Below are 5,000 nucleotides of genomic sequence, written 5' to 3'. Positions count from 1 at the left end.
CGGTACAGAATGCAAAAATATGATTGTTAAAATTTTCGACTAATCGGTTCTAAGAGGCGAAGCAATACGCCGCTGGGACTTTGAAATATTTCGGAGCGCACCTAAAGTTCGTTATTTTGGCTAAACGGAGCGAAAATCTGCATTTATACCATCACGGACGTTAGTTTAATAGCGTTTAACGATGGATCCACGGTACAGAATGCAAAAGTATGATTGTTAAAATTTTCGACTAATCGGTTCTAAGAGGCGAAGCAATACGCCGCTGGGACTTTGAAATATTTCGGAGCGCACCTAAAGTTCGTTATTTTGGCTAAACGGAGCGAAAATCTGCATTTATACCATCACGGACGTTAGTTTAATAGCGTTTAACGATGGATCCACGGTACAGAATGCAAAAATATGATTGTTAAAATTTTCGACTAATCGGTTCTAAGAGGCGAAGCAATACGCCGCTGGGACTTTGAAATATTTCGGAGCGCACCTAAAGTTCGTTATTTTGGCTAAACGGAGCGAAAATCTGCATTTATACCATCACGGACGTTAGTTCAATAGCGTTTAACGATCGATCCACGGTACAGAATGCAAAAGTATGATTGTTAAAATTTTCGACTAATCGGTTCTAAGAGGCGAAGCAATACGCCGCTGGGACTTTGAAATATTTCGGAGCGCACCTAAAGTTCGTTATTTTGGCTAAACGGAGCGAAAATCTGCATTTATACCATCACGGACGTTAGTTTAATAGCGTTTAACGATGGATCCACGGTACAGAATGCAAAAATATGATTGTTAAAATTTTCGACTAATCGGTTCTAAGAGGCGAAGCTTCGCCGCTGGACTTTGAATATTTCGGAGCGCGATCCGTAAAGATCGTTATTTTGGCTAAACGGAGCGAAAATCTGCATTTTTCTATACCATCACGGACGTAGGTTAATAGCGTTTACGATCGATCCACGGTACAGAATGCAAAAGTATGATTGTTAAGAATTTTTCGGATCTGAATCGGTTCTAAGAGGCGAAGCAATACGCCGCTGGGACTTTGAAATATTTCGGAGCGCACCTAAAGTTCGTTATTTTGGCTAAACGGAGCGAAAATCTGCATTTATACCATCACGGACGTTAGTTTAATAGCGTTTAACGATGGATCCACGGTACAGAATGCAAAAATATGATTGTTAAAATTTTCGACTAATCGGTTCTAAGAGGCGAAGCAATACGCCGCTGGGACTTTGAAATATTTCGGAGCGCACCTAAAGTTCGTTATTTTGGCTAAACGGAGCGAAAATCTGCATTTATACCATCACGGACGTTAGTTCAATAGCGTTTAACGATCGATCCACGGTACAGAATGCAAAAATATGATTGTTAAAATTTTCGACTAATCGGTTCTAAGAGGCGAAGCAATACGCCGCTGGGACTTTGAAATATTTCGGAGCGCACCTAAAGTTCGTTATTTTGGCTAAACGGAGCGAAAATCTGCATTTATACCATCACGGACGTTAGTTTAATAGCGTTTAACGATGGATCCACGGTACAGAATGCAAAAATATGATTGTTAAAATTTTCGACTAATCGGTTCTAAGAGGCGAAGCAATACGCCGCTGGGACTTTGAAATATTTCGGAGCGCACCTAAAGTTCGTTATTTTGGCTAAACGGAGCGAAAATCTGCATTTATACCATCACGGACGTTAGTTCAATAGCGTTTAACGATCGATCCACGGTACAGAATGCAAAAATATGATTGTTAAAATTTTCGACTAATCGGTTCTAAGAGGCGAAGCAATACGCCGCTGGGACTTTGAAATATTTCGGAGCGTACCTAAAGTTCGTTATTTTGGCTAAACGGAGCGAAAATCTGCATTTATACCATCACGGACGTTAGTTCAATAGCGTTTAACGATCGATCCACGGTACAGAATGCAAAAATATGATTGTTAAAATTTTCGACTAATCGGTTCTAAGAGGCGAAGCAATACGCCGCTGGGACTTTGAAATATTTCGGAGCGCACCTAAAGTTCGTTATTTTGGCTAAACGGAGCGAAAATCTGCATTTATACCATCACGGACGTTAGTTCAATAGCGTTTAACGATCGATCCACGGTACAGAATGCAAAAATATGATTGTTAAAATTTTCGACTAATCGGTTCTAAGAGGCGAAGCAATACGCCGCTGGGACTTTGAAATATTTCGGAGCGCACCTAAAGTTCGTTATTTTGGCTAAACGGAGCGAAAATCTGCATTTATACCATCACGGACGTTAGTTTAATAGCGTTTAACGATGGATCCACGGTACAGAATGCAAAAATATGATTGTTAAAATTTTCGACTTATCGGTTCTAAGAGGCGAAGCAATACGCCGCTGGGACTTTGAAATATTTCGGAGCGCACCTAAAGTTCGTTATTTTGGCTAAACGGAGCGAAAATCTGCATTTATACCATCACGGACGTTAGTTTAATAGCGTTTAACGATGGATCCACGGTACAGAATGCAAAAGTATGATTGTTAAAATTTTCGACTAATCGGTTCTAAGAGGCGAAGCAATACGCCGCTGGGACTTTGAAATATTTCGGAGCGCACCTAAAGTTCGTTATTTTGGCTAAACGGAGCGAAAATCTGCATTTATACCATCACGGACGTTAGTTTAATAGCGTTTAACGATGGATCCACGGTACAGAATGCAAAAATATGATTGTTAAAATTTTCGACTAATCGGTTCTAAGAGGCGAAGCAATACGCCGCTGGGACTTTGAAATATTTCGGAGCGCACCTAAAGTTCGTTATTTTGGCTAAACGGAGCGAAAATCTGCATTTATACCATCACGGACGTTAGTTCAATAGCGTTTAACGATCGATCCACGGTACAGAATGCAAAAATATGATTGTTAAAATTTTCGACTAATCGGTTCTAAGAGGCGAAGCAATACGCCGCTGGGACTTTGAAATATTTCGGAGCGCACCTAAAGTTCGTTATTTTGGCTAAACGGAGCGAAAATCTGCATTTATACCATCACGGACGTTAGTTTAATAGCGTTTAACGATGGATCCACGGTACAGAATGCAAAAATATGATTGTTAAAATTTTCGACTAATCGGTTCTAAGAGGCGAAGCAATACGCCGCTGGGACTTTGAAATATTTCGGAGCGCACCTAAAGTTCGTTATTTTGGCTAAACGGAGCGAAAATCTGCATTTATACCATCACGGACGTTAGTTCAATAGCGTTTAACGATCGATCCACGGTACAGAATGCAAAAATATGATTGTTAAAATTTTCGACTAATCGGTTCTAAGAGGCGAAGCAATACGCCGCTGGGACTTTGAAATATTTCGGAGCGTACCTAAAGTTCGTTATTTTGGCTAAACGGAGCGAAAATCTGCATTTATACCATCACGGACGTTAGTTCAATAGCGTTTAACGATCGATCCACGGTACAGAATGCAAAAATATGATTGTTAAAATTTTCGACTAATCGGTTCTAAGAGGCGAAGCAATACGCCGCTGGGACTTTGAAATATTTCGGAGCGCACCTAAAGTTCGTTATTTTGGCTAAACGGAGCGAAAATCTGCATTTATACCATCACGGACGCTAGTTTAATAGCGTTTAACGATCGATCCACGGTACAGAATGCAAAAATATGATTGTTAAAATTTTCGACTAATCGGTTCTAAGAGGCGAAGCAATACGCCGCTGGGACTTTGAAATATTTCGGAGCGCACCTAAAGTTCGTTATTTTGGCTAAACGGAGCGAAAATCTGCATTTATACCATCACGGACGTTAGTTTAATAGCGTTTAACGATGGATCCACGGTACAGAATGCAAAAATATGATTGTTAAAATTTTCGACTTATCGGTTCTGGATCACTGAAAAATCAAAAAAAATTATTAATTTTGATTAATTAAATTACATATGTAGTTTTATATTGTTATAGTCTCGTATTTGTTAATGTTTTGTCGTAAGAAAATGCAAAAATATCGTTTTAATGTTTTCGTCTCATCGGTTCTGGATCGCTGAAAAATCAAAAAAAAATATTAATTTTGATTAATTAAATTACAAATGGAGTTTTATATTGCTATAGTCGCTTATTTGTTAATGTTTTACCGTAAGAAAATGCAAAAATATCGTTTTAATATTTTCATCTCATCGGTTCTGGGCGGTTTTAAAATTTTTTAAAATATTAATTAAACCCATGATTTACATGAGAATGTGAATTTATTATGTCCTGCATGTTAATTTATTAATTTTCATGTATAGAACGTTATAAAATGAAAGGATATGTTCGACGATATTTTCAGTCTAAGTTTTACCGTGCCGGCGGGATGGTACGCTCTCACGGCGGTTTGCACAGGCATACGCCTGGGCGTAAGCCCATGCGTCGCCGACCTAGCGGCCGGCCGTTCGGTATTTATAGGAAGGCACTTTCGGTTCGCTCGGACCGGTCGGGAGTAGCGTCGAGCGTGTGGCTCTTTTATGACTTCGGTTGAAAAGCAGTCTACCGCTCCTCGAGAATATACTTTCTCGACTATTCTCGTTCCGGTTTTCCGTTGCGGATTATTATTAATCTCCACACAGCATTACCACGGGTCGGTGTCTAAGACCGAATGGCCCATATGTGGTGAGCCTTGTAATATAAGGCTGGTGACCTGTATGCACTTATAAATGTTGCATACTTGTACAAACTGAGCATCAACTGTCTGTAACCAAAATTTGTTAAAACTGAAAAAGTTATAAGATTGTATAAAATTTTTGAACCAAGAAAGTAGTGTTAGACGAAAATTCGTTCTATCACTTTTAGAAGGGAGACTGTTTGGAAATATTTAAAGTATAAAATACACAAAAGTCCACTGAATTATGAACAAAATTACGTCCCTGAATTTAAGAAAAGTCAAGAGGTGTCAGAAATAAAATCCTCTCTGATACGTTCAGAGAGGAAAATAAGTATGGAGAGAGGAGTAAAAATGAAAGAAGTTTTAAGGCTGGGGAAACTTCTAAAGGAGAGA

The sequence above is a fragment of the Osmia lignaria genome, unplaced genomic scaffold (genome assembly GCF_051020975.1).
Source record: "Osmia lignaria lignaria isolate PbOS001 unplaced genomic scaffold, iyOsmLign1 scaffold0113, whole genome shotgun sequence".
NCBI classification, from domain to species: domain Eukaryota; kingdom Metazoa; phylum Arthropoda; class Insecta; order Hymenoptera; family Megachilidae; genus Osmia; species Osmia lignaria.
The sequence above is the reverse complement of the archived record's forward strand: the minus strand, read 5'-3'. Positions refer to the sequence as shown.